Raw genomic sequence first — 13,872 nt, 5'->3', positions numbered from 1 at the left:
TTATATATTTTCTGGTAATTTGTTTTTTATTTTGAGTTTACAAACTGATGTTATTATATAATTTTATGAATGTATAATGTCATGATAGCATTTTATGAGTTAACAAATGTAAGTTAGATTCCAAAAGTCCAATCCAATGTAAATAACAATTTAAAAGTCAGACTCAAATCAATTTGTTGAGATCTGCAATCTTGACCCTGCAATTTTTTTCAAATAATGTAATGTGATAACATCATTGTCGGGGCACCTGGGTGTCTCGGTGGGTTGGGCATCCCACTTCAGCTCAGTTCATGATCTCGCAGTGTGAGTTCGAGCCCTGTGTTGGGCTCTGTGCTGACAGCTCAGAGCCTGGAGCCTCCTTCGGATTCTGTGTCTCCCTCTCTCTCTCTGCCCCTCCCCCACTCATGCTCTGTCTCTCTCTCTCTTCTCTCTCTCTCTCTCTCTCTCTCTGTCAAAAATAAAAATAAACATTAAAAAAATTTAAAAAAATAAAAAAAGATACAGTCATTGCCAGCTGTGGTAGTGGACACTCTTTTCATTCTCTCTGTCTCAGTGTGTACCCTTCATTTACATTATCAAATTACAGAAAATAAGCACCCTTTATGGTACTATTTATGTAGGGAAATTTATCCTTTTACGCACATACTTATGCTACAATAGACCTCTCCCTCTAACCCACTTATTATTCCCTCCCACACCATACTGGGTTGGTGTTGTGTCAAAATTCATGTTCATATGAACCTCAGAAAGTGACCTTCTTTGAAAATGGGGTCTTTGCAAATGTGATCAAGTTTGATTAAGTCATAATGAACTGTGGTGAGCCCTGAATCCAGTATGACTTTTGTCCTTATAAGTAAGAGGGAAGTTTGGACACAGAATCACAGACCTGCGTTAGGAAAATCAAGGTATGCCCTCAGCCACCAGAATGTAGAAGAGGCAAGGAAGGAGTCTTCTCTTGAGATTTAAGGGGGAGGAGCATGAGACCTTTATCTGGACTTCTATTAGAAAGTAAATGTCTGTTGTTTTGAGCTACCCAGTTTGTACCACACTGTTATAGTAGCCATAGGAAGCTAATATATACCCCAGACCTAAAAGAACCCTTGTGTGGGTGTTTAGGGAAGCGATTTTGTAAAGATGACAAAAAAGTGAGAGTGATAGGAGCTCTCATTACTAACAGAGTGCCGTATGTTTCTAAGGGTTGATAGTGTTTTTTGTCTCTAAAGGGTGACATCATCGATTCCTTCTGTTACAGGGGAACAAGGTTTCTTATTATTTTTAATAACGTCTGACTTAGATAAGGTAACTATGCTGTAACACATCCAAAAATAGTGAATGGCTTAAAAATAATGAAAACAGCATGTCTCACTCATGTAACTGCCTAAAACACGTGTTCCTGATTGGAAGCCTATTCTCCAAATGTAGATTCAGGGACCCAGGCTCTTTCTCCTGTTTTGCTCCCAAATCATCAACACATGTCATCAAAATCACCATGAAATGGGAAAGAATGACATTACTGGAAGATTTTAGTGGGTCATATCTGAAAGTGACACGTTTTTAGTAACTATATTTCACAGCCAGAACTCAGATTGCATTGTTACAGCCAGGGGTTCAGTAAAAGATCTGGATAATTGTTGTTCATATCTTATACCTAGCAATAGACGAAGTTTGGTAAAGTTTTGGTCAAAAGGTCAATTCATTTCAATAAACAATTACTGAGTAATTATGGTGGGCCAGGAATCTGTGCTATCAGTCTATAATTAATGAGTTATTAGGGGATTATCTATAATTCAGAATTCATAATTAAGCCAAGCTTAAATGTCTCTTAATGTATTAAATAGTAAATATAAGGTTGATATTATATTTTCCATTTTATTAGTATTTAGGTTTTAAATTTTAATTGAGCTTTAGTCTTGATATTTAATGTTATTCTCTTACTCATTTGTAAACGTTTTGCAATTGTATTTTAAACTTTCTGAAATTTTAAAAATAAAAGTCACTTTGGTACAGATATGGGACAGAAATTAAAAAGTATTTAAATATGTACTCAGTTCAAAACTATAATCATACCAGAAATATTAAACTGTGATACATATTGGAAAAGAAGGGTTAAAGGAATTGAGAAATTTTGAGTCTCTGAGAGAGCTAACTGAATAAACCTCAATGTCAGCTGCAGCATTTGAAAACACTGTTTACAAGAGTTATTCTAGATGCCGTTCGAAGAAAGTATCCTTCTGCAGTATCTGGTGAGTTTAGCATAGGATTGAATAGCATTAGAAGCATCTTAATTCTTTTTTTTTTTTTTTTTTTTTTTTTTTAGGAAATACTTTTTGTTCCAATGATAGGCATAGTATTTGTAGACTAAATGAACTCTGTCTATGAAAGTTAAATGTTGACAATGTTCTCAGTAATTTACACTGTTCCATTTTAACAAAGAGAACTTCAGATGTCTTCACTCTTCAGTTGAGGCAGGACTTAACAGGTCCTGGGAAGGCAGCCCCTGTAGTATTTGGATTTCAAGTCTAGAGAAGGAACTGACCTCAGCAGGGTCTTGAGACAGAGTGACACTTACCATTTCAGTCTCTTGCACTTAAATTAAGAATTTCATAAAGAGACTATAGAGTTTAGTCTTAGAGTTTTCAGGGTGTTTTGATCAATGGATTTATTTTTGGCTGTCCTGGGACAAAACCATCTGGAACAAAATGTTCTCTGTCTCTCAGTCTCTGTCTCTGTCCTGCTCTGGAAATTGTCTTTGCAGACTTTTATCTTAGAAAAAGTTATATGGTAAATGGAAATAAAAACCTGAAGTGTTCATTGTTGTATATTAGTATCATATTTATAGTAGAAAGTAAAATGTATTTTACTAAAACTAAATTGAAGGCTGAGTTAAAGTTGTGGTTGAACAGGAAACAACCCACAAAAAATGGTAGTTAAATACAATAAATTACAACAACAACAACAACAACAACAACAACAACAAACAGTGTGTCTAAGAAATATGGAGTGTGATGGGTAAAAAGTTACCACTATCACATTTCAGGCTAGTTATTAACTATCAGTACCATTACTAAACTGTTGCTGAAATTTGGCACGGTCCAAAATGGAAATTGCATTAGGTAGAAGTAGTTTGAGAGGCAATGGAAATCATAATAATCCCAGGTAGAGAATTTGCAATTCTTATTGTTATCGAACAGATGGACAAAATGGTTGTTATACTCTGCAGTAAAGCCATGTACCTAACATGATTGTACATTATGAGATTTGATAGGGAAAATTCAAGATGTGAGAGTGGATTGGTAGCTTTTCCCTTTCTTATGGATTCCGTAATATCCTGTAATAAAGATACAGTCCTGGGTTAAAACTGATTCATGGGAAAGAATAGGCATACTTTTTGCCTCTGGCCAGCCTCCAGGGATGGCTGAGAATATAATAACCTGGAGCCTTGTTTGGATAAAAAAGCTAAATTATTTAACAAAAAGCTTGTTAGCGTTAGCAGAGTTAAGGAAGTCAGAACCAAAATTGGCAGTAAGATTGAGTTATGTGAGAAGCCTGATTCCCACAGGCCCTTTCCATGAATCTCCTGTTATATACTACCAGGCAGACACAGGAGACGATTAGTTTTATGGTATAAGTGCAGATAGCAGGGAGAGGTGGAGATTAACTGTGCCTTCCCGTCCCGAACCATTGTCTCAAATTGTCCAAAGCAGATGCCTCAGTGGAGGTCATTAAATTATGGGTTAGGGAAGCTAGCATATAACTGAGAATTGTTGCTAGGAAACAGATAATTCTAAGTTCTAGCTCTAAAATCAGGAAACATGGCTCAACACAATATCTGCTTTTAAGGGAGTTACTTTCCCAGTGTCTGGGATTAACAGATTACGTTTGAACTTCCATTTAGCAATCAATCCCCTATTCACAATTGCTCTTCTCACACACAAATGAAGACACATACATACAAACCTGCAGGAATGAGATGACGAAGAAAATCAGTACCCAGATTAGGCATTCTTTCCAATTACCATTGCAGACGTGGTCATGGATAACCCTAAATAAGGGACTCCTTTTAGAGGCCAGAACCTAGAGGCATGGGGGGCTAGGATGTGGGCAAAGAAGCTTTCACCAGAAAAATATTTAGGAATCATCCCACTATCAGGGCAAAAAGTTTATACTAGTCTTTGAAACAGGATATGAGGTATGAAGCAATGACCACCTTACTTTGTTTCCAATTATTTTTTTGTTCTCCAATGATTTTTCTTTTCTGTTGTATTACTTATCTTCCATTTTATCCAGAAATAGCTGAACTTTGCAGTTACATGAAATAAAATATTTCCCTAGTTTTCAGTCAGGGTAGATTGGCCTAGTTTTTAACTGATATTAGAAACTGTCTTAGAATGGATACATGGAAATTTCTATTCTCTGATCTGTATGTTTTAGAGAATATCTTCATTTTGTCTTCTAATTGTTTAATAACCTCCTGTAGTGAAAATTATGTCATTTCTGAATTTTAAAGACATTTGTACTTGGCTTGGAAATCCAGAGAGATGTCTGATTCAAATTTGATTATTGTTCCAGTGTAGAAGACCTGCTTTAAAAAATCTGGAAGCCTTTCACCTCTATGTTTTTCCTCCTTTAAATTCTGAAATAATTTTCAGTAATAAATCGTTTACACTCATCCTGCTTGGCCTCTGTGGGCCATTTGAAATAAAAGACCCCTGTCTTCCTTCAGTTCAGAGAAAATCTTGATTACAATTTGTTTTTTTCATTTTTTTCCCCTGGCTTTAGTCTCACTGTCCGAGTCATATATTTTAATTTCTGGTTTGATTCCTTGTCTTTTCTTTCTTTTTGACCCTTCCCTTTTCTTTTTGCAACTTCTTCTGGGAGATTTCTCCAAATTCATAGTCCAAATGACTCTATCAACTAAATTTTATTCAGGATGGTGATTTATATTTTTATATTTCTTTAAATTACATTCTCTATTCCAACCATATCCCCTGCTGGATCCCTCACGTTGTTTCTCCTAGTACACAATTTAGCCCATGCAACAAACTCTTTATAAAATGCCCTTCTACCTGCTTTTATATAATTCCCACTTATTCATCATATTTCAAATAATATACCACCCTCTCAGGGAATTCTTCTTTAATTCCAAGAATGTTTTTACTGCTATTAAATTTGTTATTTTTTTACTTTACTTTTTTTAAATTAAAAAAGAAATTGATGTTTCTTTATTTTTGAGACAGAGAGAGACAGAGCATGAGCATGGGAGGGGCAGAGAGAGGGAGACACAGAATCTGAAGCAGGCTCCGGGCTCTGAGCTGTTAGCACAGAGCCCGATGCAGGGCTCAAACTCAAGAACCACAAGATTATGACCTGAGCCAAAGTCAGATGCTTAACCAACTGAGCCACCCAGGTGCCCCTTAAATTTTTTTAATGTTGGTTTATTTTTGAGAGAGAGAGACAGAGTGTGAGCAGGGAGGGGCAAGAGAGAGAGGGAGACACAGAATCCGAAGGAGATTCCAGGCTCTGAGCTGTCAGCACAGAGGCCAACATGGGGCTTGAACCCATGAACTGTAAGACCATGACTTGAGCCGAAGTCGGATGTTCCACTGACTGAGCCACCCAGGCACCCCTAAATCTGTTATTTTTATCTTCATTGCATATATAACTCTCAGTGTTTTTATGTTGTTATTTAATGAGTTTTCTTCAACTAATTTAGTACTTCAGAATCAAAATGGTATGTGCTTACAGACTGTTGTAATATTAGTGAGGAATGTTATAAATATGTGTGGAGTGAGTGAATTAACAAATTATGGTATGGGAGAGGAAGTTCTTTTTCATTCCATCCTCTTCTCCAGTTCTTTTTCTCTTCTTAAAATAAATACTCCTTAAGGATCTCTGTCGTTATTATAGTTAGTGATTAATTTCCTAAGACCTTGGCTCTACAGTCCCCATTAAGTAAATGCTTGTATGTTTATTTTTTTAATACTGAGATATTTGCCATATAGCTTATAAGAATCTTACCTGGTTTTTCTTTATACCCCAAACTGTGATCCCAGTATTATCCTTATTATCATTTTTAATTTCTCTGTCTCTCCTCTCCTCTAGGCATGGTATTTCTGACTCCCTGTTCCACAATTGCTACAAGGAATTCTTCATTGAATATTCTCATGGTAGCTTTGTCATCATACAAATTTAGTCTGAGAACATTCTCTTGATCATCTGTTGTGACACAGTAGCACACCTCCTCATTTGTAGAATGTGAGGCTGCCATTTTCACATTTCTGAATTCTTAATGCATCTTGCAATTTTGTGCATTTGTTGATTCCATCTATCTCTTGATTTATTATATATATCATTTAAGTCTCTCTGCAGTGAAGAATCTGAAATTCAGAGATTTAAGGAAAGTTCTCACTATCTCTCATTAATAAATGACTGAGGTAACTTACTCAGCCAAGTTGTTTTTAGTATGGAAATCTATTTTAAAATCACAATTTGTCCATGTCAGTCATTTCCCTGTTTAAATTCTTCAATTGCTCCCTGTCACCTAAAAGATTAAGTCTAAATCCTTAAGCATGATACATAAGCCCTTCCATGAATTGGTCTCTTTTTATAGATACTGCTTCATTTCTTTCTCTTTTACACCACAAACTTTGTACAAAGTGCTTCACACAATATATCATTTCATAGTTCTATTCTTTTATTCATACAGTTTCTTTTGACAGAAGTGCCGGCTCCACATTTTTCTTTAACATTTATAGTTCTTTTTCTTCAAGTCTCGGCTCATTTCTGCTCTTAATGCTTTCTAAGAATATCTGGGTGGTTTAAATGTTCCTTTCTGCTCTTTTAAGCACTTTGAATATTTGCCTTTTTACATATATTATATTACACAGAAATCAGCAACGTTTTGTCTTTGTCTCCTCCACCAGGATGTAAAGTAGTTTTACGAATTTATTTGTTTTTAAATTAAGAAATAATTGGCATACAATACTATAGTAGTTTTAGGTACAGCGTAGTGTTTTGACATTTGTATCCACTGCAAATGGTCACCACAAGTCTAGTTACAATCTGTAATCTTACAAAGTTAGCGTAATGTTATTGACTATATTCCCTATGCCATACATCCCTATGCCCATGACTTACTTACTTTATAAGTAGAAGTTTGTACTTCTTAATCTCCTTCACCTATTTTGCCCCCCCTTCCAACCTCCCTCCACTCTGGCACTCACTAGTCTGTTCTCTGTGTCTATGAGTCTGGGTTGGTTTGTTTTGTTTTCTTAGATTCCACATTTAACCAAAATTGTGTAGTATTTACTTTTCTCTGTCTGACCTGTTTCATGTAGCATATCCTCAGAGTCCATCCATGTTCTTGCAGATGGCAAGATTTTGTTCTTTTTTTTTTTTTTTATGTCTGAGTGGTATTCCTTTGCTCATATACCACATCTTTTTTATGAATGTATATGTTGATGGGAAATTAGGTTGTTTCCATATCTTGGCTATTGTAAATAATGCAACAATGAACATAGGGGTTCACATATCTTTTCAAATTAGTTCTTTTATTTTATTTGGATAGATACCCTGTAGTGGGATTTCTGGATCATATGGTAGCTCTTTTTTTTTTTTTTTTTTTTTTTTTTTTTTTTTTTTGATTTGAGGAACCACCATACTGTTGCCATAGTGGCTACCCCGTTTTACATTCCCACCAACACTGCATTATTATTCCTTTTTTTCCACATCCTCACCAACACTTGTTATTTCTTCTCTTCTTGATAATAGCCATTCTGTCAAATGTAAGGTGATATCTCATTGTGGTTTTGATTTGCATTTCTCTAACGATTTAGTGATGTTGAGCATCTTTTCATGTGCCTCTTGGCCATCTATGTGTCTTTGGAAAAATGTCTATTCACATCCTTTGCCCATTTTTTATTGGATTTTTTTGTTTGTTTGTTTTTGTAATTTTTTATTGGATTTTTTTGTTTGTTTTTGTAATTGAGTTGTGTGAATTCTTTATATATTTAGGATATTAACCCCTTTTTGGATATATAGATATCTTCTCTACCATTCAGTAGGTTGCCTCTTTTGTTGTTGTTGTTGAGGGTTTCCTTCACTTGGCAGAAGTGTTTTGGTTTGATGTACTCCCAGTTATTGATTTTTGCTTTTGTTGTCTTTGCCTTTGGAGTCAGATCCAGAATAATATCTCTAAGACTGATGTCATGGAACTGCCTAGGCATGTTTTCTTCTAGGATCTTCTTTAACTGAGCTCTAGGCCGAATGTGGGGCTCGAATTCACCACCCCAAGATCAAGAGTCACATGTTTTAGTGACTGAGCCAGCCGGGTGCCCCTCTTCTAGGATTTTTATAATTTTAGCTTTTACATTCAAGTCTTTAGTCCATTTTGAGTTGATTTTTATATATGGTATAAGATAGTGGTCAAGTTTCATTGTTTTCCATAGAGCTTTCCAGTTTTATTAGCAACATTTATTGAGGAGACTGTCTTTTCCCCATTATATATTCTTGCCTCCTATGTTGTAATTTACTTGACCATATACATGTAGGTTTATTTAAATTCTTTTCCATTGATCATTGTGTCTGTTTTAAACTGGTACCATACTGTTTTGATTATTATAGCTTTGTAGTAGTGTTTGAAATCAGGGAGTATGATGCCTCTGGCCTTGTTCTTCTTTCTCAAGATTCTTTTGGCTATTTGAGGTCTTTTGTGTCTCCATACAAATTGTAGAATTATTTGCTATAGTCAATGAAAAATGTCATTGGAATTTTGATAGGAATTGTATTGAATCTGTAGATTGCTTCGGGTAATATGGCATTTTAACAGTATTAATCTTTACAATCGTGAGCATGGGATATCTTCCCATTTATTTGTATCTTTTTCAATTTCTTGTATTAGTGTCTTATAGTTTTCAATATACAAATCTTTTACCTCCTTTGTTAAATTTATTTTAAGGTATTTGATTCTTTTTGATGTGATTGCAAATGGGATTTTTTTTATTTCTCTCTTTGATAGTTCCTTATTAGTGTGTAGAAAAATAAACACACCAGATTTTTGAATATTCATTTCTTATCCTATGACTTTATTGAATCCATTTATCAGTTCTAACAGTGTTATGATGGAGTCTTTAGAGCTTTTTATATATAGTATCATGTGTAATACAAATACTGACAGTTTTACTTCTTTTTAATTTGTATGTTTTTTTTTAAATTTTCTTTTCCTGCCTAATTGCTCTTGTTAGAATATTCAATACTATATTTAATAAAAGTAGGGATAGTGGGTATCTGTTTTGTTCTTGATCTTAGAGGAAAAGTTTTCAGCTTTACACTATTGAATATGAAATTAGCTATAAGTTTTTCATATAAGACCTTCATTATGTTGAGGTACATTCTCTCTATAACCACTTTATTGAGAGTTTTTATCATAAATTGGTATTGAACTTTGGCAAATGTTTTTTTTTCTGGATCTATTGATATTATCATATGATTTTTATCGTTTATTTTGTTAATATGATGTATCACTTTGGTTAATTTGCAGATGTTGAACTGTCCTTGCATCCCTGGAATAAATCCCACTTGATCATGGTGTATAATCCTTTTAATGTTCTGTTTAATTCAGTTTGCTAATATGTTGAGGATTTTTGCATCTATATTCATCAGGGAAATTGGCCGTAATTTTCTTTTTTTTGTGGGGCCTTGTTGGTTTTGCTATCAGGGTAATACTGGTCTTATAAAATGAGTTTGGAACCTTTTCCTTCAGCTTTCAGGAAGAGTTAGAGAAGAATAGGTATTAACTGAATATCTGACAAAACATTTTCCATCTGCAAGAAACAGAAGAGTGTGTATTTTATATATTACACTCCTTGCTTTTTCTACCAATATGCCAAATAGAATATAAGAAATGTTTAAAGGGAATTATTTTTGCAATCTATTGTGTAAAAAAATAAAAATAAATCAATCAATGGCTTTTCTCTTAAAAGTGAAGAAAAGAATGCTAAAGTTCTTTATGTGACTGACATTAGAGCAGATGGTATAAATCCTTAATTCTGTTTGTTTTAAGACTTTGGAAGTAGAGAGCTACATGGTATGAATGAAATAAATTTCCATTTTCTTTCCTTATATAAGACTTACAACTTGCTCACATTCTCAATTACTAGATCATATAGATTCAGGATATAATAATTTTAATATTGAGCTAGTCTATTTGATAATGTTTTTCAAAATTACAAAATTTTCCAACAATTAACATATTTCCAATGAAAAACCATGTGGTGTCCTTGTTCCTTGCAGCCTCATCTTTACTTTTGGATTTAATTTAATTTGGAAGCACATTTTTAAATAATTCTTTCATAGAAGGTTTTGAAGTTTTTGACTAAATATCAATTCTTAATTATTAATCTTGAGGAGTACTTTGAAGGTAATAATATGATTATTTTATATCATCATATTGAATATATTATTTATATTTGATGTCTGTTTCTACAAAAATACCCACTTTGAGTCAACTTGTTAACCCATTTTGTGAAATGGATCTTTTATTTACAGTAGGTTCTAAGATTTTCTCTTTGTTTTTGATATTCTTCACTTTCAACACCATATATCTAGAAATTCATTTCTTTTTATTTATCCAGATCAGAACTTCGTGTGATACTTATCTCTACACTTTGATTAGTAATAATGACTTGATGGCTGAAAATGACATGATGGGTTGGCTTACTCATCCTAGAATTCCCACCCTCATCTCACACATGGAAGATAGAGAAAGATCTTTGAAAGCTTCTATACGAAATTGAGGTGTCAATATTTGATATAGTTATGAGAGATTTGTAAGGTAGAGGTAAAGATCATCTACCTGTTCATTTGATTTTTTCTACTAATGTACAAGATGAAGAAAATATTAGTTAAAGTTATTACTGTATTATTTGGGGTATCTGACAGGCTCAGTCAGTAGAGCATGTGACTCTTGATCTGGGGTTCTGAGTTTGAGTCCCATGTTGGTCATAGAGATAACTTTAAAAAAATTACTATGGTATTATTCAAGTGCTCTTTTCTAGTGTTCTGAATGTTAAGAGGTGGTTGTATTTGGACAATTCTAGTAACTGCAGCTCCTTGATTTTGACTTTCTTATCTCTTAATTTCCACTATATAGTGTTCTTTTCCTGTAACATGGTGCTGCATAAGCAGGTGTCACTAAGCCTACTTCTTGTCATCCTATGTGAATCGAGGCTTGGGCAATTTATAAAAATGCTGATACTCTGCTATTGCATTTGCTGTGAGTGATAAAGTTCTTTGTGTTTGACCTAGGAGTCTTGTATCTCTGCCACTATTCAAGAAATTAGAAGACTAATTTGTTAACCCGCAAGTACAGTAAAATCTCAGACCTTTCACCTTTCACATATGGATGTGTCTTGATCTCAATATTGCCAGTATTGATTCAAAAACAGTAGTATTGCAATTTGCTTTAAATCCTAATTATTTTAAAATTATATTTTATTTTCTGACTTTCATTCTTATTTAATATCTTTTACCAATTCTAGAAATTTCTTGTCAAAATATTATTTTCAGTATTGCATTTGCTTCATCATCCTTATTACTAATTTTTAAAACTCTTTTTGTACATACGTTGACACATTTCACTTCCAGGTTATTTAAAGTCTTTTAATTATCATTCATCTTTTCAGTTCCTTGTATTGCATTTTATAATATCCTCATTTTGTCCTCTGGCTTATTAATTTTCTTTCTCTGCATATATTTTTAAATTAACTGCCCCAAGGAGTTTTACATTTGAATATCTATATTTTTCTATAATAGAAATAAAATTTTGGTTCTATTTCACCTCTACTTATACTTTTTCATATTGTATCATTCTTTTTATATCTCTAATCCTTTAAGCTGTTAATCATTTTATATGTACCCATTTTTAAATATTTCCTTTTACATTATAATATTTTTTAGCTTAAGGCCTTGGCAGTTTAATCATTTTTGTTATATCTGATTATTCTAAATTATGGTTGATTGCTTCCTTACATATTTTGTAATTTTGAATTACTCATATTTTAGAAGGTCTGTGTTATCCTTTGCAATATGAATGGAGCTTCTGTCTTAAATACTTATGTGGATCCATCTTTTGTTCCTGCGTAGGCATTCCACTACAAACACTAATTTTAAAGACCCAACATCTGTCTCATAGCAGCCTTCCCATATACTTCCCTTATCAGCCACAGCAGCACTTGTTGTTTTTAGTGTCTCAAAACCACTTTCGAATTAATTGATTCGCTAGAATGACTCATAGGACTCAGTTGCATGTTTTAGTAGTAACTAAAATTTGTTACATCAAAAGGTACAGAGCAAGATCAATATGGAAAAAAAAATACGCATTGGGTAGAGTTCGCAGGGGTCAGGTGGAGGCTTCCAAGTCATTTTAAGTCTCAGAGGACACATTTTTCTCTCCTGTGGTGAACTGTAGGGGCCCATGCAACATGCCTACATTCAAGGAAGCCCATTTGAACCTCAGGGTGCAAATTTTTATGGATAAGTGGTAACATAGACATGTTCTACTGTACAACCAGCATGGTAATAGCAGTTCAAGATCCTAACAGTGAAAGCAGGTGCATCATTAATCTTTGTTAATGTTTGCATAAAAATTATTCTCATATGTCCTGAAAATCTGGTATGGCATGCCCCATTCTTCTGGGTATATGAAACATAAGTAACATAAAAATATTTCTCAAAATCGTATTTTGAGTGTTTGACCGAGAGTGAGTCTTGGTTTCAAGTGACTAGAGACATGCAAGGACCGCAAAACCAAACCTGCCATGTTAATCTTTTCTCACACTGGGTGGCTCAGTTTTTCACTCCCTTCTTGAATTCTGTTTTTTGGGAATTTTACTTTCATTTGTAATTATAAATACACAAAATGCTTCGCTATTTTATTCAACATATATATATATATATATATGTATATTAGTACATATATATATATATATATATATATATATATATATATATTAGTTTTTCTTATTTCTCTGCCTTTCCCTGTATGTATTTCTTTATATGACAGGCTCTAATTTTTTTAAAGATTTATTATTTTTGAGAGAGAGAGAGAGAGAGCACAAGTGGGGAAGGGTCAGAGAGAGAGGGCTCTGTGCTGACAGCAACAAGCCCAATGTGGGGCTTGAACTCAAAAGCTGTGAGATCATGACCTGAGCCGAAGTCAGACATTCAACCAACTGAGCCATCTGGGTGCCCCTGAAGAACTCTAATTTTTTATAAAAGAATTATTTGTACATTTCTGTGTGGCTCTGTATTTCTCATAGTGGTACTAAAGAGCTGAATGTGCTGGTTTGCTTACAAAGTATGTACGTTGCAAACATTTTAATAATCTTTTCATGCATTTATTTGTCTATCTATCCATCCAATCTTCACTTGTTAAAGAGTTGTAATGAAAATGTTGTTGTCCCAGAAGTGAAAAAATTAAGTAAGATATTAAAAAAATTATGTATAGTCTTCTACAATTTTATCCTTGCGTCACAAATGCTTCCAGTTCAAGAGAAAATTATATCAAAGATATGAACTATCCTAAACCATCACAGAGTCAGAACTTCTGATTTAAATTGATTGAATTGGAGGAGCACCTGGGTGGCTTTGTAGGTTGAGTGTCCAACTTTTGCTCAGGTCATGATCTCAAGGTTCGAGAGTTCCAGTCCCATGTCGGGTTCTGTGCTGACAGCTCAGCCTGGAGCTGCTTCAGATTCTGTGTCTCCCTCTCTTTCTGTCCCTCCCCACTCACGCTCTGTCTCTATATCAAAAATAAATATACACTAACAAATTAAATTGATTTATTTTGAATTTTCAATGAAGATATTACTCTCT

The sequence above is a fragment of the Felis catus genome, chromosome A1, assembly GCF_018350175.1.
Source record: "Felis catus isolate Fca126 chromosome A1, F.catus_Fca126_mat1.0, whole genome shotgun sequence".
NCBI classification, from domain to species: Eukaryota; Metazoa; Chordata; class Mammalia; order Carnivora; family Felidae; genus Felis; species Felis catus.
Note: the sequence above shows the minus strand (reverse complement) of the source record.